Source organism: Leptonychotes weddellii, chromosome 14, assembly GCF_054177405.1.
Source record: "Leptonychotes weddellii isolate Sample4059 chromosome 14, ASM5417740v2, whole genome shotgun sequence".
Classification (NCBI taxonomy): domain Eukaryota; kingdom Metazoa; phylum Chordata; class Mammalia; order Carnivora; family Phocidae; genus Leptonychotes; species Leptonychotes weddellii.
The window spans coordinates 65,910,832-65,932,129 of NC_138382.1; positions in this window are offsets into that span (position 1 = coordinate 65,910,832).

Consider the following 21,298-nt stretch of genomic DNA (forward strand, 5'->3'; position numbering starts at 1 on the left):
CATTTTATATTTAGCAAAGTATTTATTATATTTGGTGTTCTTCATTCCTTTGTTTAAATCTGTGTTTCCATCTGGCATCCTTTTCCTTTAGCCTGAAGGAGAATTTCTTTTACTTTTTTTTTTTTTATACTGCAGTTCTTTGGGGAAAATATTCTCTCAGTTTTTCTTTGTCTGAAAATGTCTCCATTTCACCTTCAATTTTAGAAAGTGATATTTTGAAAAAACTTTTTGAAGCAATAGTTTCAAGGTATATTTTTGAAGGTATTTTTATGCCTTCAACATTTTTTAATTTAAATTCAATTAGCCAATATATAGTACATCATTAGTTTCAAATGTAGCATTCAGTAATTCATTAGTTGCATATAATACTCAGTGCTCATCACATCATGTGCCCTTCCCAATGCCCATCACCCAGTTACCCCATGCCCCCTGCCTTCAACATTTTAAATATACTGTTTCATTATGGCTTTCCATTGCTTTTAATTAGAATTCTGTTATTTTACTTTTTTCTCAATGTAATATATCCTTTTTTATGCATTTATTTCATAATATCTTTTTATTATTTCAACAATTTGATTATCATATGGTTGTGTGTGTTTATTTTACTTGACAGCAATGTACTTCCTTATTCTAGGTATTGGTATTTTTTAATCAAATAGGCAATGTTCAATTCCTTGTTTCTTCAAATAGTTTTATGGGAATTACTTCTTGTAATCTTATAATTAAGCTTATCTAAGGCTACTTGATATTTTCCCATAGCTCTCTAGAGTCTTTTTCTCTTATTTCCAGACATTTTTCTCTCTGAGCTTATGTTTGCATAGTTTCACTGATATTTCCCTTTTTGGTTTGGTTAGACCTATATGTTGACATTTTCATAGCAGATCTTCTATTTTTATATTCCAGAATTCCCACCTGTTTCTTTTGAAAGTTTTCATTTTTTCTAATGATATTCCTCATCTCTTTACCCATCATATCTATCTTTTCCTTTAAATCCTTAAGCATCTGTATAATAGCTGTTTTATACAGTCCTTGTCTCTAATTTCAACATCTCTATCATCTCTGGATTTGTTTTTACTGATTGTATTTTTCTTCATTTTATTTATTGTTTCCTGCTTCTTTAAATATCTACTTTTTTATTGCATGAAGGACATAGTAGATGCTACAACTTTGAGATCCTAGATTTTGTGATTTTCTTTTAGAGAGTATCAAGTTTCCTTCTGGCAGACAATTTTCTGGTGTCTGCCTGAGCTTTATCCTTTGAGGCCTGATTATAGTCATTGTTTTGATGGGGTCTAAAAAGTTCATAGTCCAAGGCTAAATTATTCTCATTTCTCAATTGTGGCCTTTTGGTGTCTTAATTGAAAACCCAAAATATTCAGTGAGGTGTCTCCATTTTCGCTGATCAAAATGCCTGTTTCGAGCACTATGTGGCTTGTGAGCCTTTGGTCCTCTCACAACTTCCCAGTATTTGCTCTCTGGTGGACCTCATGGAGTGTGACCCTTTGTATCCATCTCTTTGAATTCATGGTCACCTGTACAAATTTCCAGAGCATCTTCTCTGTGCTGTTCTTTTCCCCCTCCTTAAATTCCCACCACCTCAGCAACCTAACACCCTGTTCTTTTCTTTCTAACAACAGCAGGTCTGCAATAGTCTAATTGCATCCTACCCAAGTGCACCACAATCTGGAAATTTTGTTGAGTAAAAAAGCTGGGGCTATAACGGGAATCTTCTCATGAATCACAGGCTTGTACAGCCTGTTAGCAACATCTGGGAACTGTCACTTCATGTATTTTGTATGCCTTTATGGTTGTTTATGGCAAGAGGACTGATTTACTTACCATTTACTTCCATCAAAGCTTAAAGTGACCACATGAGTTTTTAGAATCTGCCAACCCTTCCTCAGGGGGAAGACTATGCTCTCAAAGGTATTATTCCTTCTACCCACCCCTGCCCCATCTTTCATGGCCTCAATTCCTATTCTTTTGTATATGACAGTGATGGCAAATTAGCTTTACTCTGGTAAAATGGTGATTGGCTTTATGTAAACTAAATGTAGTACATAAGAGGATGAGTTAACTACTGAGTAGCAATGCTAAGATAGATTGTGAAGAAGAACAAGAAATAGAAAATATTTTTATGCTCTTAAATCACATAAATAATTAATTTTACTTATATGTAGACAGATCTAGACCTGTTGCTTTATAGATAATTAAATTTAGAAAGTAACTTATATTTAACAGGTCATTTATTTTATCTTAGAGATGGAGAAACTGAGTGCTGGAGTAGATTTACATTGTCCAAGATTCATAAAGCTGGTAAGTTATATATTGGTTTCATTTTAATATCAACGCATCTTGCTTCAGTGTTCTTTTTACTATTATTTGGTTTAATAAGACACATTAATTTATATAAACTTGGAAGTATCTGTTTTGGTTTGTATAAGCAAGCTATAGCAATTTGAAACCATGAGGTTTTGGATCAATTTTGTTATTTAAGCTTAGTGACCATTAAGTGATTGATACACAGATTTAAGTTGTTTGATCATGTGAGTTCCTAAGAAGTTCAAAAGATTACACAGACATTATCCTGGCTTTTTGGTGTGTGTAGACCTTGACAGTAAATCTTACTAGAACAAATTGTCTCTTGAACTTTCTACTTAATTCAGTTTCCGTTTTAAAAATATAGTGACAATATTTCTTGGGATAATTCAGTTATTCTCATTCCATTAGGAATGTGGAATTAATAGCAAGATTTAAGATGAGAAGTGAAATCATTAAATTGAAAGACTTAATTGACTACTTTCTCATATGTATACACATACAGACGTACACAGACATACACACACGTATACACACACATATACACACATCACACACATATATGTGTGTGTGTATATATATATACACACACACACATACGTACCTCATGGGCTTTCCCATTATTTGCTAGTCAAAATTTTTTTTTTTAAAAAAAGACGTTTTCTTTTTTAAAAAAATCTTATTTTTACTCATTCTGCTAGACCCAGTATTGGGTATGAATTTATGTTGGGGAAAAGTTATAGGCATCATTTCTAGTTTTTAACATGACCAGCTAATACTAGGACTATCAGTATGGGACCTATTAATTATATGTAAGCACACAGTTATATAGATTTACTATATTACATTGTTACCGTGCACATTAGGCTGTAGAGAAGCTTTGTCTTTGGTGTTTCATTCTCTCTTCCAATAATCTTGTGAGTAATTCTATCTATCCTCATCTTACAGGCTAGTTATATAGACAGTGACTTAAGTTGTAACACTACTGAATGACTGAAATAGGAAGGGACTAAGTGTCCTGACGCCAAGAGTATTGACTTTGTAAATATATCCTAATTTGTTGTTTTACTTTTAAAAGCTGTGAAACGACATCAGAATTAATGAGTGGGGTCCTTCATGGGTAATTCAATAATTTTCTTATCTTAATAAATTTTATACCTTCAAATGAATTGGCGAGAGATTGCAGTGGGATTGGGAGTCTATTAGATTTGGGTTTTGAATAAGTCAATCTACTTTAGCTGATGGTATTTAGAAAAGTCCTGAATTGCTATTGAATGATGTATGGTTATGAAACTGAGAAATAGTTGCATTTTATTTTGTTTAGCCACTCTGTGTTCAAAGGTCACCCCCTGAAGATATGCAAAAGATAGATATATACATGCAGATGGAAATAACTGCTTTTAATTATTTGCAAGCTTGTACCTAAAATGATTATAGCAATCTGTGGAGTGGCATGTAATTTAAACTAAGTGCCTAAGATTTGAATTGTAGCTGACTTGAAGGACTTTCCTTAAGTTCAAAATCCAAATATATACCTCTGAAAATCTGTCAGCTGCTGGTACAGTAGAATGAAGACAAAAGAGTACACCAGCATGTCCCTGAGAGGTTAATATAGGACTTGTAAGGAAAAAACAAACAAACAAACCAAACCTCAGTGGCATTTTACAGATTTTGCTGGACACATGGAAACATAAAAGACTACCCGCTTGTGAGTGACAAGTAGTAACTCCTCGCTTTACTACATGTGGCTGAATCACTTTCTTGGAATATGACAAAAACCATATTAACAGCTCTTCCTTCCTAGGTTAGGGAAGGAAGATAAATTAGGGATTTGACTAACGAATGAAGAACTTAAATCTGGTTTCCTCTTCTGCAGGCTTTTAGGGTTTGATTTGAAAAGGAGAATTAATGAAAACAATAGCATTTCCAAATGGAGTTTATAGAATTCACAAACTGTCAATAACTTTTATTTAATAATCAAAGAAAATACATACCAACTTAGATTTTCTACCTAGGTATGGTAGAACAGTCAATCCAAATGTGAATAGATCATCATATATCAAATATATAGTACATGAAATGTAAACAGGAACTGTGTATCTTTTACTTAATTTTATTTCTAGGATTATCTACTTTGTATTATAATATAGATTATTTAATATAAAATATAGAAATATAAAATATAAAAAGTATTTTATAACATATTCTGTATTTCTATTATATTTATAAACATATATAAAGGATGTATAAAATTAAATATACATTTACCTTTATATTTGTATATATTTATAAATATATAAACATAGAATTTAACTACATAATTATATAAAATGTGTTATGTATGTAATATATACATACATATGCATATCATACTGTTATATTAGGAAAAATAGAGTGTGTTGTGGATTGACTGTTAAAAGATTTGACTGCTTGGGATCTCCACAAACTTTTTTTTTTAAGGGTTTTATTTATTTATTTGAGGGAGGGAAGGAGAGAGAGCATGAGCAGGGGGAGGGGCAGAGGGAGAGGGAGAAACTGATTCCAGGCTGAGCAGGGAGACCAATGCAGGACCCTGGGATCATGACCTGAGCCAAAGGCAGACGCTGAACCGACTGAGCCACCCGGGCACCCACACATACTTTTTCTTTTCTTTTTTTTTTTTTTTTTTAAAGATTTTATTTATTTGACAGAGAGAGAGAGAGCACAAGCAGGGGGAGTGGAAGGCAGAGGCAGAGGGAGAAGCAGGCTCCCCACTGAGCAGGGAGCCTGATGTGGGGCTCGATCCCAGGACCCCGGGATCATGACCTGAGCCGAAAGCAGTTACTTAACCAACTGAGCCACCCAGGTGCCCTAATACTTTTTCTTTTTAATGTAAGCAGTGTGCTTTCTGATTCTCATATTCCAGCTTTCTAAAATAAAGACCAAATCTCCATTCTGATTATCAAAACAAATAAAAAATATGAAAGAACTTTAAAAGCTAAATGAAAATGCTATAAAGATGTTGACAATACGATGCTGTCAAATGACAAGAAGTTGATGACGTTGAATAAGAAAAAGAACAAAATCTGATATAGTGGACACTGTCTGCCAAGTTCTGCTTAGATCCTTTGTACATGTTCTGTGTGCTCTGTCTTGGCTTCTGTGTGATTTGTTTCTAACAGGGTACACCTGTGACTCACCTTAGAGGGTGGCCTTGGGTTACTGCAGCAGTTGGCTGGAAAGTGCAGCTACTCAGAAGAGCTTGGGAGTTTCCATCTGCTGGTGATGGCTCTTAGCCAGTGAGTGGTGCAGGAGTTTCAGAGCCCAGCTCCTTGGTCACAAGTGCAAAAATTCTGATAATCAGTTATACTACAGTTTTCCCCTGGGGGCCACCCTCCATGGATTCTTGCCTAAAATTGCTCTGTTGGGTGACATCCTCTTCTGCCCTGTCCTAATCTCTCATTCCCTTACTAGGTTTTTCTGGGAGGGTTTCCTTAGAAAATCAGTTATGCAAAGATATCTCAGGGTCTGCTTCTGGGAAACCCAGCTAAGAAAGATGATGAGCCCCCTCCCATTATATGACACTTTGTGGTTTTCTTTACTATATTACTTTATCTTCAGTTCATCCTGTAAGGCTTTCATTTCAACAATGAAAAAAAGTGAATGAAGTTAAATAATTAACCTGAAATCATACAGCAATTCAAATGGAAAGGCAGAACTTAAGCTTGAATATTTCTCAAAATGTTAGAAGATTTTTTTTTTTTAATGACTCCCATCAAAGTGTATATTGGAACACTTCAGGTTTTTAAGATTGTTTCCTTTTGCTTGGGGAAAACTTGACTTAATTTCAAACACTGTGGAGATATAAGATAAAAACCACTTTAGAGAAAGATAACCTTAGTTTACTTGCCTATAATTTTTGTAGACCTAGGACTATTGGGGGGGGAGGTTTTTTAAAAATCTGAGTTATGTTACTTGAATAACCATAAAAACAAAAGAAAAAAATGTATTGGTGGTCAAAATAAAACAAATTATATCTCTTTTCTCAGAGACTACTGAGAAAAACCTCTACTTTAAATCCATTTTAAATATCTCTCTATCCAATTTAATGGATACTTGAAATATCACCCCTAGTGATTGTATTTGAAAGCAAAATACCTGCACACTTTAATCTTTTACAAACTTTTCAATAATAAACTGAAAAGCTTAAGTCATTGGTTAAATAAGTAGACTACTTGGTTGCAAAAAGAAATATTAGTTTACATCAGTAGTCAGAAAATATGTATGCTGGGCACCTGGGTGGTTCAGTTGGTTAAGCGACTGCCTTCGGCTCAGGTCATGATCCTGGAGTCCCAGGATCGAGTCCCGCATTGGGCTCCCTGCTCAGCAGGGAGTCTGCTTCTCCCTCTGACCCTCCCCACTCTCATGTGCTCTCTCTCTCATTCTCTCTCTCAAATAAAGAAATAAAATCTTAAAAAAAATTTAAAAAAAAGAAAATATGTATGCTGTTGATATTTAAAGTTCATCAGTTATGCTTTACAGGATGGTTTCCTGAAGTTAACAAATGGGACTATGGCAAACTTAAAAAAAAAACAAAAACAAAAACACCTTTCTGTACAACAAAAGAAACAAGAGAAATAAGAGAAAATATTTGCAAATTACATATCTGATAAAGGGTTAATATCTAAACTATATTAAGAATGCATGCAACTCAATAGCCAAAAGCAAACAATCTAATTTTTTAAAAAATGGGCAGAGGAACAAAATAGACATTTTTTTCCCAAAGAAGACTTACAAATAACCAATAGGAACATGAAAAGGTGCTCTTACATCACTCATCATGAGGGAAATGCAATTTACAACCACAATGAGAGCTCACCTCACACCTGTTAGAGTGGCTCTCATCAAAAAGACAAGAACTGACAAGTGTTGGGGAGGATGTGGAAAAAAGGGAACTTTGTGCATTGTTGGTGGGAAGGTAAATTGGTATAGCCACTGTGGAAAATAGTATGAAGGTTCCTCAAAAAATTAAAAATAAAACTACCATATGCTCTAGTAATCCCACTCCTGGATATTTATCCAAAGGAAATGAAAACAGGATCTCTCAGAGGTATGTATACTCCCATGTCAGCAGATATTCACTACAGTAAACAGTGAAAGAAGATCTTAAGTCTGAAGGGAAATGTTGCCAGATAGCAACTCCTACCTACAGGATGGAACAAACAACAGTGAGAATGGTAAATAGGAAAGTAAATATAGGCACACTTGGTATAGTCAACTGTATATTCCAGAAGTATATGCACCTACATATGACACATTTTTGACAAAATTGTCCAACAATTTAAGGAGGAAAAAGAATTTCTAACAAATTGCACTATGGCGACCAGACATCCATGTGAGAATAATGAGCCTTGATAGCTCTATCATAATATATAAGTAATAATTGAGGGAGCAGGTATCTAAATATAAAACCTACAACTGTATAGAATACAGAAAAAAAAAAGACCATTTCTGAAAATGTGTGAAAGATGGCTTTTAATGTAGCTCCCAATAATCTCCGCCCCCTGGTATTTACAACCCATGTTATCCCATCCCCTTGAGTGAGAGTGGGACCAAGTGACTCATTAGAATAAATAGAATACAATAAAAGTAATGGGTTGCCATTTCTAAGATGAGGTGACTTTGGACACTGGTGTTGGATCCAGGACTTGGCTTGAACCCCCACTCTGCCATTTAATAGCTGTGTTAACTTTGGTCTACTTAGGCTCTCTGAATCTCAGTTTTCTCATTTGCAGGTGGGACAATTATACCTACATCCTACATACACAGCAGGCCATAATGTATTAAATAAAATAATGTATGTAAAGTGCTCAGTGAATTGTAGATATTATACAGCAAATCTCTTCACTTCAGTGATTCTCAGATTTCCCCTGAGCAATGGAGTACTGCTAGTGGATATGAAAGTTAATTTTCAGCTACAGCTCCACAATGAAGATGTTGAGTGAATGGGCTTGGTTAAGGGAAAAGGAAGGAAATGGACAATTCAGGCATGAAAATGAAAAGGTTATTGACAAATGGTATAAACAGAATACTCGTTACCACAAATAGTACCCAAGTCATGATCTTTGAGAATGTATCTGGGATACAGAGAAAATTATAAGAAGTTATTTCAAGAAATATTTATTGAACACATCCTATGTCCCATGCACTATTCTAGGTGCTGGGGGCTTCGGCAGTCTGCACACTGGACAGAGTTCCAACCAACGTGGAGTTTTTGTGCTAGTGGTGGTAAAGAGTAGCTACATATACCCAACACACACACACACACACACACGAGGTAACAACAAGTTTTGAGATAATAAAAGGAGATACTGAGAGTGATACAGGAGACTTAAAATAGTTTGAGTGTTAAGTGAGGCTTCTGTAAGGAGGTGATATTTAAGCAGAGACTTTTGCAACACGAGTCAGCCATGTGAAGATTTTTATATTAAAGTAATCCTTGTTGCTGTAACAAATAAATGCTAAATGTCAGGGCTTAATAAAATAGAAATATTTCTGTCTCATGTAATGGTCCAACACAGTTATTCTTGGTAGCTTTCTGCCATTTGTTGATTTGGGGATCCAGGTTCCTTCTCTGTTTTGGCTACACCATCCCTTAGGGCTTCAGAATCCTCTAATTCCAGAAGGTTGAAAAGAAACAAAAATCTTAAATGTCCTCACCCCATAGTGGCATTTATTACTTCTGTTCACATTCTGAGGCAATAACTGATCAGTCATTTGGCTCAGGAAATTTAAGTAAGTTAATATGTATAATGTACTTTTGACAATCCTTAGAACATGTCAAATAAGAGTTTTTGAAAAGCGCATCTTAGAAAAAGCACAGAGGTGGGAAAGCATGTGGTATACTTGAGAAGGAGACCAGTGTGGAAGATTTTGCCCACAAGAAAGGGTGGTCTAACAGAGCTTGGAGAGGAAGGCCAGAGATGAATCATGCAGAACAGAGCATGGTCGGTCTTCAGTCCACACTCCAGCAGCAGTATGTGATGGATGTGTGTGTGTGTGCGCGCGCGCATGTGCCTGAAGTATCTGATTCCCATGGCAGAGGCACATTAGGATCAGGGAGCATTTTCTGAAGCATCTAATGGAATAAATTGTCTTTTGTAATCAACAGTAATGGGAGTTCAGTGAGGGGCTGGTGTGGGCCCTGACATGAGTCTGACTCTAGGGCAGTTCTGTCTCAGATGCAAGACATATATTGGGAACTGACATAATTCTCCAGAGTTGGTGGTTTCTTCCTTGGAGGTGGGTTTTAATTATGAATACTCATGAGGTTAAGACAATAGCCTTAAGCACTTCTTTCCCCTAATCTCACCCATTAGTTCCTCATAAGCAACTGAATGTATTTCCAGAGGAACAGAGGCTGTTCTGCCTACTGCAAAAATTGTGTGTTTAGTTTAGAACAATGGAAAATAGATGAAAGAGCATATAGACTCTGGGGTTATGGGTTTAATATTCATTTGAATCTTAACAGTTATGCCATTAAAAGTTACCCTCAATACTTATTAGGAAAGCTATTGCAATCCATGACTTCAGAATTACAATGGTACACCATACCACCAGCTTCTCCTAGAATTTTGTTTCACACCTTTTATCCTAAAACCCCCAACACCTCCTGTCCCATTCCCATTCTCAGGTGAGGATGATCTTCCTACTTCACAAAGAAAAATAGATTTTCACAAACTCATAGCTCCATCTACCCATAGATGAATGCCGTTATCCATACATTAGCCTTCCCTCCAGTTACCTTGTGTGAAGGGTCTCTGTTCCTATTTGCCTACTGTATCCACAGTCTTCCCTGTTTGAGGAAGAGGTAAATCCATTCTTCCAGTTGCTCAGAGCATGAACCTCAGAGCCATTTTGAACCCTTTCTCATATCACACATCCAGTTTGCCAGCAGCCTTCAGAATAGGTTGGCTTTATCTTCAGAATATCTTGATTGCTGTTATTATGATCCAAGTTATCCTTATGTCTAGCCAGAATTATTACAATGAACTTTCAAAATGGTCTCGTAGCTTTTCTTCTGTAGTACCTATAACAGAGTTCTTAACCCAGGGGTAACTTTTCCCTCCCTAGGGAACATTTGGCAATGGTTAGAGACCTTTTTGGTTAGAGACCTGGCAGGCAGGGGACTCCGGGTGTCTAGTGGGTAGAGGCAGGGGATGCTGCTGACCAGCCTAGAGTGCACAGGACAGGCTCATACCACGAAAAATTTTCTGGCCCAGAATGTCAGTGGTGCTGATGCTGAGAAACCCTAGTCTGTAGTCTATCTTCTAGACAATAGGCTGAGTATGTGGAAGGGTGAGTCTGACTCAACCATTCTCCTGCTTAGACCTTCCAATGGCTGTCCAGTTCTCTGAGTAGAAGCCTGATTCCATTCAGTTACTCACGAGGCCCTCAAAGCTACTGTGTGCCACCTCTGTCACCGGCCACATCTCTTCTTCTTGCGTCCACACTGGCCGCCCCACTGACCCTTGGAAATTCTGGTCCTTTTTACCTCAGGGCCTTTGGGTTGATTGCTCCTTGTAGTGAATTACATTTCTCCCAGATATCCACAATGCCCATTCCCCCTGCTCCTTCAGAGTTTATTCAGATGTCAGCATCTCAGTCCCCCCTGCCCCAAATAACCCCATAAATGTTGAACCACCTTCCAGCATTCCTTATTCTCCTTAAAAACTTTGTCATAAAAAGAAAACAAAAACAAAAACTTTCTGTCATAATAACTTTTTGTTATGTACTATCTCTGCTCCCCTCCACCCAAATTCATATGTTGAAGTCCTAATACCCAATGCCTCGGAATGTGTAGAGACAGGGTCTTTAAAGAGGTAATTCAGTTAACATGAAGTCATTAGGGTGAGCCCTAATCCAACATGACTGGTGTCTTTATAAGAAGAGGAGGCTAGGACACAGAGGAGTACAGAGGGAAGACCATGTGTTAACATGGGGAAAAGACAGTTGTCTATAGGCCATGGATCAAGGTCTTCCAAAGAAACCAACCCTGTTGACGCTTTGACCTCAGACTTCTCACCTTCTCACAGAATTGCTAGGGAAAAAAAAAAGATTGTTTAAACCACCCAGTCTAGGGTCCTTTGTTATAGCAGTCCTAGCAAACTGATACAATTGTTATCTTCTAATATGCAATGTAATTCAATCTGATGTTAGATGTATTGCTTAACTGTTACACTGCTATACTTGATTGTAATCTTCCTGAAGGCAAGGATTTTTGTCCCTTTTGTTTGTTTGAGATGCCTAATTCTATCTTGCCCAAGATCTAGCCTTTGCAAATGAGAAAAAATATGACACAAGAAATTGAAATGGCTTGCCCGAGATTATAAATGGATGGCAGAAGTGGTGCAAACTCCAGAATTCCTCATTCAGATTCTGTTTGGCTCCCTTTTGACCCATGTAGTTGGTTTGGCATAGAGGATGAAGAAATGGTAGAGCAGAGCTGTTGCAACAGAAAACCTCACATTCATCACCAACACACCTGTACACACATGAGCAATGAGGATGGACTGCCAAAACCATCCAACTGTTTAAGAAATGCACTTAACTTGTTTATGTAGAATAAAATATAGAGACCTGTTCAGATTACAGTACTTTCTAGTGAGTGATGAGGGATAAAAAAGAAGAGGAAAAATGAAAATCCTGAAGAAAAGCTACAGCATAGAAAAGCAAAAACAATGAGCGCAAGGTATTATGAATTGGAAGCTATATATGGGTTTAATGGCTGTTTCTATGTTTACTATCATGGAAGACAAACCTTTAGCCATGAATAAAAATATTCACTCCTTGTCCCTACCCAGGATAAAATTCCAGTGTAACACATTGGTCCCTTTCTCTGCCATCCTGCCCGTGAGCTTGCCAAACCAACCAGCTTATGTACAATTAACAGAGAGGTTTCCAATACAAGGAGAGCTTTGTTCTCATGGAAGAATCTCTCTCTGTTCTCATCTCTGTTTTTTTTTTTTCCACCAGAATCATCTGCCTAAATAAATAAATAAATAAATAAGATAAGCAAATGGGAAGAGGTAGTGGAGGGGGAACACTCTCTGATTGAAATCTATTTTCATCTCATGAAAAATATCTTAATTTTCACTTATATTCCATGTCCCTAGCTGAGGGCCATTAAAACTAATAAAACTAAATCATTTGTGACAGATCTTAGAAAACAGTTTCTGTAATCCACTGCGCTCTCAAATGCTCATTAGAAATAGTGGTTTTTCTTTTCAGAAGAATGCTCGCTGAATGCTTAAAACATGTTCCCTCCAACTTTTGACAAGTTGAACTGGCAATGGAGTGTTTGAAGCAAAGCCTTGACATAAAAAAGATGTTGCGCAGCTATACATCAAATATGACCAGGAACAGCACATCAAAGCCGAGAGTGTTAGGATGCAAGGCAGTTGGAGGAGAAAGAGAATCAACGCATTTGTGTCTGCTTTCGACATTTTCTGGCATCATAGTAAACAAGGAATCTGCATTGAGTGTAGGCAGAGCGTTCCAATTCCACAAGAGTTTAAATCCTGTCTTTCCTTAGTGTCAAAGACCATTGGCTAAATGTCATGTATGTAGTAAACCCCTGAAGATATTTTTATATTCACCTGTGAGATGGGAACAGTCACAAAGAATGATAATAATACTATATATTCATCATAATTCTTACCTATATCACCCATTTTTTATGGGGGATAGAAACACGAATGTGTATGATAAGAGACTTTAGAAATTTTAATTATTAAAGAGGCACTAATGTTTATTATTTATAATAACAATAGCTACCATAATTGAGTACTTGGTGCAGTACATTTCATATTTATGATTTCTATTTTCATTGGTAAAATTATCTCCATGTTACAGAATTGGGTACTAAGAGTCAGAGTAATTATTATGTTAATATTAATTAATATTTTAATATTAGAAGATACAATATCATTACTACTACCAGAGAAGCATTACATGAGAAACACAGAAACAAAGGATGTGGTTAAAAGTTAATTAAAAGGCTTGTATCAGTCAGGGCTCAATCAGAGAAACAGAACAAATATTAAGGCATTTGTTTACAGGAATGTGACTTTATACAATTGAAGGAGCAGGATACACCATCTCTCAAGGCAGTTGTCTTTGTGTTTGAAACTGGAGCTTAAAGTCTGCAAGGCACAGTTAGGAAAGAAAGATGTAAAATCAGGGAGAGTAAGGTCAGGCTGGAAGCTGCCAATGTGAGCTGGAACCAACTCAAGCTGGAACCCATAGGCAAGGGCTGAAACCCGTTGTCAGTTTGTTGATAAAGTGGGTGTTCTGTGGGAGAAATGCACCCTTCGTCATGGTGCTAAACACTCGCTAGGCCCAGGAGTCCAAGAAGCTGGGAAAGCATCCAAGATAAGGTAGAGCAGTTCAGACCGGTCTCTGCCTATGACAGTGAGGAGAGCCCACAGGTAAGTGACAAGGTGTGTGAACTACAAAAGCACCTGCCCCAGCCTTCCATCATAAAAAACAAAATGGCTTCTCCTTCCCTTCTGCCATCCAGATCTTCAGAGGAAATGTTTCTTATGGCCTATTCTAAGTGGAAATACACAAAGAAAGAAATTCTGGGAAATAGTTCTGCCTAGCCACGTTGACATATCATAGAGTTACCATAGTCCACTCTTGTCAGATTAACACATTTGCAAAGTCATGTCACTGCTTAACATTAGATAACTATGCCCTGTGTTAACATTGGCAAGCCCTTTCCCCAAAAGAGGATAGAGAGAACTTCCTTTAGTTTTTGGGTGATATTCATTGTTCTAGCTGAGTCACACTCTCCCTTTGAAATCCTGTAAATTAAATAATTAGATATCACATACCTCATGTTACATGGAAGAGAGAATGGGAGAGGAGAGGAAAAAAATTTTACAAATACACAAGTTATATATATACAATATATACGCAGACATATATACACATGTATATATTCGTAACTATTATAGTCCTCATCTTTATAACTCGTTATGGGATTATATCTGGTGTTTATTTTTTTTTAAGATTTATTTATTTGAGAGAGAGAGCATGGGGAGGGGCAGAGGGCGAGGGAGAGAGAATCTCAAGCAGACTCCCTGCCGAGCACAGAGCCCGATGTGGGGCTAGATCCCAGAATCCTGAGATCACAACCTGAGCCAAAATCCAAAGTCAGACGCTTCACCGACTGAGCCACCCAGGCACCTCATATCTGAGCAGTGCTTATAACTACCTTCTTCTCTTCTCTATTCTGTATTTTCTTTTCTCAGTTTGTTGTGGTTCCAGGTCTATTTTTGCAGTTTGGACTTTCACTCCTGAAGTGTCTGGGCCACTAATGGTCCTGCCTGAACTGAGTTGTTAAAGCTTCTGTTTGACTTTAGTCATGGACATGGGATTACTAAGGGGTAACCCAGGGGTTCTCCTAGCATGTTCTTTCTTACCCCCATTGTATAATAGCAACTCAGTTTCTCCTTGATAGTCAGAATTGATCGCCCCAGCCACTATAATTACCCCATCCTTCGCTTGTTGATTTACTGGTGTGAGTAGCCCAAAGTGGCAAGGTGGTAGTTTCAACTTCCAGGTCAGTGGGATCGTTGTTGGAGGAAATAGTGATTTGGTATGCATCGTACCTGCATGTAAGGTCATACTTTGTTTCTCGCTCTTCAGAGCCTGCTGAAACATGAGTACATTTATAGATCTAGAAGCAAAGATAAATGGTGGGAGTAGTTCCTGAGTAGGATCAGCAGTCCTTTGCAGACCATTACAGTTTCTTTAGACAAGGCGAAACTAATCTCTTATGGCATCTGTGGAAAGGTTGTTTTTACTGTCAAGGAAGACCACAAGGGACATCTGGCTGGCTTAGTCAGTGGAGCTTGCAACCCTTGATCTTGGGGTTGTGGTTTGAAGCACTACATTGGCTGTAGAGTACTGACAAATAATAAAATCTTAAAAAAAAGACCACAGAATTTAGGGATCCAAAATTCCCAGCTTTACTGAAATATACCCATACACCCCATTGCAAATTTCAGAGTCCTATTCCATCCCAGTTAACGTCCAAACTTTAATAATAGAGAACTCTGAGAAATTAGGAGTTAATTTAAATTGTAACTTACCCACTGAAGGATTCAGCTTTGGGTCTGTTTTTCAGAAAGCCCAGCCCTATGGTCAAAGAGATAAAGGTTTCTTTTTAGGGTAGATACAGACAATTTCAGGTCTGTTACGCAGATTTTAGCTGGTAAACTATAAAGCTGTACGTTCATTATTTTCTTCCCCCATGATTCTAGTACATTTAGAGGCAACCAGTCAACTCCACTAGATGCCTTGACTAAAATATTCTATGGCAGCACATACTTAGTCACTCGGATGCTTATTTTCTATGGGTATTTGATTTCAGGTATCTGCAGGTGATAATTTGCATAACACTTTTGCCACTACATGACATGGACTACTGGTGTCTCATTAGACACTAGAAATGGGAGTTATTGTAGTTTTTATTTAAATCTAATCATACCAGAACAAACCAGATAACCCCAAACAGTCCAGAAAACCCATCCTTAAGATACTAATCCTCTAGAGTTTCTCTCAGTGACAAATTGTGTATCAGGTAGGGTTCAATCAAGGAAGCAAAATTAAGAGGATACATTTGTTACAGGGATTTGACTTTACCCAATTATGGTCCTGGCTAAGCGGTTTCTATCAGTCCATGTCTCAGGACAATAAAACAGATATAGAGTGAGGAAAGCTAGAAGAAGCTGGAATCCATGATAAGGAATCCCTGAGAACGATCAGTTCTCAGTGTTTCCAGTAGTTATGAATGGGTGTCCTGTAGGAGGAGAAACTTCATCACAGAGCTAAATACACACCTGGCCCTAAAGTGGGAGGAGCTAAAGAAGAATTTGGGAAAGGTAGGATAGTTGCAGGTGAGGCTGCTGCCTCACATGAGCAAGGTAAACCCACAGATCAGGAACAGCCTGTTGAACTACAAAAGTACCTGCTCAGAGCATTGTGGAAGCATAGAACTCCAAAAGTCTGCCGCTTTACTCTCTTCAGATCTCCAGTGACCATCTCTTGTGGTACATCCTACTGTGAAACATAGAGAAAAGAGAATTCTGGGAAAAGTAATTCAGCCTGACCAAGGTGACATATTTCAAAGCTACTACAAGCCCCATTGTAGATGACACTCATGTTTGTATCTGAGTAAACTTACAATGGTTTCAGATGTTTGTAACACTTTTCCTGTTAATAACCCATGGCCAGGAATAATTGTCATATCTACATTTTGCTGGGCATTGGTACTAGGAAGAAATGGTATGATGCATTAAGCCTCAACGGCTCCTGAATAGATTAGATGGGGAAATGTTAATTTAGGTCCAAATTATGAAGCCTAAATAAAGATAGCATTTATTAGATATTTATCCAGTTATTTGGCATGAAACATGTACGCATAGAATGTTAGTTTCCTTCCACACTGCTAAAATTTGTGCTCAGGCTCTTTCACTTTTAACTTCATGAGTTGTGTCAACTCATTCTTATTTATAATTTGATTTTCTTACCCATCTCATGGGTCTCTCCTAACCACTGGATTCATATGGCTTTGAAAAGCAAAGCAAAAAGACACTGTAAAATGAATGACACTTTGTAAATGGGAATGTGTTATAATTATCCTAGTTATTATTTATCCAAAAGATACAAACATAGTGATTCGAATGGCACATGCACCCCAATATTTTATTAGCAATGTCCACAATAGCCAAAATATGGAAAGGGTGCAGATGTCCATTGACAGATGAATGGATAAAGAAGATGTGGTACACACACACACACACACACACACACGAATATTACTCAGCCATCAAAAAGAATGAAATCATGCCATTTGCAATGATGTGGATAGAACTAGAGGGTATTATGCTGCTAAGTGAAATAAGCCAGTCAGAGAAAGACAAATACCATATGATTTCACTCATATGTGGAATTTAAGAAACTAAATAGATGAACATAGGGGAAGGGAAGGAAAAATAACATAAGAGAAAAATAGAGAGGGAGGCAAACCATAAGAGACTCTTAACTATAGGAAACAAACTGAGGGTTGCTGGAAGGGTGGTGGGTGGGGGGATGGGGTAACTGGGTGATGGGCATTAAGGAGGGCACGTGATATGAGCACTGGGTGTTGTATGCAACTGATGAATCACTGAATTCTACCTCTGAAGCTAATAATACACTACATGTTAATTAAATTGAATTTAAATTAAAAATAAAATGAATGACACTTTGTAAATGAGAATGTGTTATAATTATCATATTTGTTTCAAAATTAATTTGATAATCATTTGAAACCTAGTTGTATCCCCTTGATAGACAGAAATTCCCTATTTTAAACTTATTAATTAATTATTTGAGAGAGGGAGAGTGTGTGCAGGAGAGCAGGGAGAGGGGCAGAGGGAAAGAATCTTCAAGCAGACCCCCTTCTGAGTGCAGGGGCCATCATGGGGCTCAATCTCAGGACCCTGAGGTCATGACCTAAGCTGAAATCAAAAGTCGGACGCTCGACGAACAGCCAACCAGGTGCCCCAGAAATTCCCTATTTTAATCTGGTGGGATGACACTGGAAGGATGCAGAAAGGTAGTTGTCATTCTCACCTCTGTCAGGGAAACGGGAACACATGAAGTATCCACAATAACCTACTATGAGGTTAGCAGATGGAAATGAACAACTAAGCAGGTCTTTAACGTGTGAAAGGAAATGGAGGCCATGTGAATGAACAATTGCATTATGTTTCTAGTGAGCTCTGCTTTTGTTTTTAATTTGTCGATGTATGTGAAGTTCCCATCTGCAAGATACACTGAAAGCGTTGTTTCTTCATGCACCAAGAGATTAGTGGTGCCTATTAGAATTCAGCCTGGCCTGGAATACCTCTGTCACTACTCAAGCACCATTGTGGTCTGGGTTCGGCTTTAGACCAAGTTTGAGTACCAGCCCTGTCTATGCTACAAAAATTGGTTATTTAAAGAGATACAAGGGCGCCTGGGTGGCTCAGTTGGTTAAGCGACTGCCTTCGGCTCAGGTCATGATCCTGGAGTCCCGGGATCGAGTCCCGCATCGGGCTCCCTGCTCGGCGAGGAGCCTGCTTCTCCCTCTGACCCTCCCCCCTCTCATGTACTCTCTCTCATTCTCGCTCTCTCAAATAAATAAATAAATCTTAAAAAAAAATAAAGAGATACAAGTGTGTGTCTGCACATCTGGTAGGATGAGTAACTCAGGCAAGTAAACATGTTTAAGGGAGAGCTTGGGGAGGGAAACTATGCCCAGCGTTTATTGAAAAAGAAAACTAGAGCAGGTTGCTGAAAAATAAGCCCTTAATTCAGTACCAAGCTAGCATTAGAGGTGATGGAAATAGAGATGTTCTCCTTTCATGATGTTTACAGTCGATATTGGAGACGAGTTTTATTCTCCAGGAAAAACAAGAAGTGATAAATCAGGAATTCATGTCTGGCTTTAGATTCAATGGGATGGGCACAGATAAATAATACTGAACTTCTGAGGAGGACTAAGAATTGCTGTGAATTTATGGTCAGGAAGTGGGGTTTGATTGCTAGTTCTGCTGCATATTAGAATATAATCTTGAATTTCCTAACTTTAAAATGGCAGTAATAAGCTCTATATTACAAAGATTTTGCAATTATATAAAATAATATATCTGGGGGTGCCTGGCTGGCTCAGTCGGAGGAGCATGCGACTCTTGATCTTCGGATCATGAGTTCGAGCCCCACACTGGATGTAGAGATTGCTTGCTTAAATAAATAAATAAAAATTTAAAAATAATAATAAAATAAAATAATATATCTGAACATTTGTATTGCTAGGCTGCTTACTAGTTTCCAAAATACTCTTGAAATCTTTAGCTGTGATTCCCAAGAGAAGTTGGTACACAGAAACCTCTGGAGGAAGAGTAGAGTTACATACAAACACATATTGAATTTTATGCACAAGTATGTAATATTTTTTAAGTCTTGGAATTACCTGCACCATACGTGTAACATTTGCATATTTATCCAATAGGAGAAGTGGCTTCACAAAGGGCCGTTGATTCATTCAAAATAACCCTGTGAATTAGGCTTTGAGAAATTATTCTCCCCACTTCACCGATGAAGCAGTTAAGATTCAGAAACATTAAGGGGATCATCAGAATTTACACAGAGCCAGGGCTCTTACCTCTAAGCCAGAGCTCCCACACCTGTTGCACAGGCATTGTAGATCATGTTGCAAAGGCTTCACACAAAAGCCTAGACAGGATTTTGGTGTAATGATAGCAACAATAAAGGCATGGGTGGGTCGATGTTAGGAAAGGTGGGGAAAGTGAGAATTCATAGAGCTTATTCTTCTGCAAAGGTATGGAAAAGGCATTGATGCATTTAATTTGTGGTTTTGTTGTTCTATTTTCATCCATTTTTAGTTGGATGGAAATTTGGAGAGACCTCTGAAAATGTATGCAAAGCCAGACACTAGGAGTCCAAATAGGAAAGGAATCCAGTCTCCCATCTTCGCAACCTTTCACAGAAATTCATGGTTCAGCAAAGCACCATAATCAATATAAAGAATCAGGAAATCTTCTAGTGCCTCAATGACCACAGAGCCATGAGCCATAAGCAGCCTGGCTCTATAGAGAATAAATCATCTGAGGGAAACTTGATTACTTTTTTGATAGAGGAGTCATTGTCAAAAGGAATGGTGTTGATGCAATATATCTTGATTTTTAAGAAATCATGTCCATCAGGGAATTTTACATGAAAAATTAATTTAGGTGCATTGAATATAAGCCTTGTTAAGTAGGTGAAAACCACACTGATGGGACCCAAATTGTATGTGATTTAGGGAAAAAAAGGGTGGGGGGAGAAAAGAATGAAAGGGAGGGCAAATGGGGTAGAGAGAGTGACAGAGACCGGGAGAAACTCAGGAATGTATTAAGAAATGAGGAGATTTTTCAGAGAAAGGCAGTGTATCCTGGGGCTAAAGTCTTTTTACGTCTTTCATAAAAAATGCAGTTCCTGAAGATTATAGGATTTAAAAACGTACATTGAGCATTCCTGTCAGAAAGACCTTAGATCATTATGACTAGATCTCTATCTTCAGTGGAGTGCATGACCATACATGTTAAGTGGACGAGTGTTATTTAGGTAGTCTTCAGAGGAGCTGGTAAAAGTGTAGCCAGTGGGGCTAAGAGTAGATACTGAGTCAGGAAAACCTGAATTCAGACAACATGGTAACTTGAACTCTTCTCTCATCAAGAAATTGAGCCGAATTCATTTCCCTTTAAATATGGGCTGATCTTAATGACTTGCTTCTAACAAACAGAAGATGACAGAAGTGACACTATGTAATTTCTGAGCCTAGGTTACGGAATGTGAGACATCTTCCACCCAACTCTCTGTCAGGAAATGTGTCTCTGGTGTTGTGACCTCCATGTGGGAAATACGGCTACCCTGAAGCTCCCATATTAGAGAGACCACATGAAGAGATCATGTAAGAATAGAGAAAGATGCCCTAACTATCCCATCTGTTCCAGTCCTCAGCGTATTGAGTCTACCCATCCCAGGCATGTGACATGTAAGTGAAGAAGCCCTAAAGATGGTTACAGTCTCAGCCAATGTCTGACTCTGCATGCACAGCCCAGGGTGAGAACCATCCAGCTGAGCCCAGTTAATCACCAATGTCTGGAAACATGATAAATCCTCTGTTCATATGCCACTGAATTTGGCATGATTGGTGATGCAGCAATAGATAGCTGAGTCTGTGTGACTGAGGACAATTTTCATAAGCTTCATTTTTTTTTTTTATGTTTCCATTTCTTTTTTTTTTTTTTTATTCTTATGTTAATCCCCATACATTACATCATTAGTTCTAGATGAAGTGTTCCATGATTCATTGTTTGTGCATAACACCCAGTGCTCCATG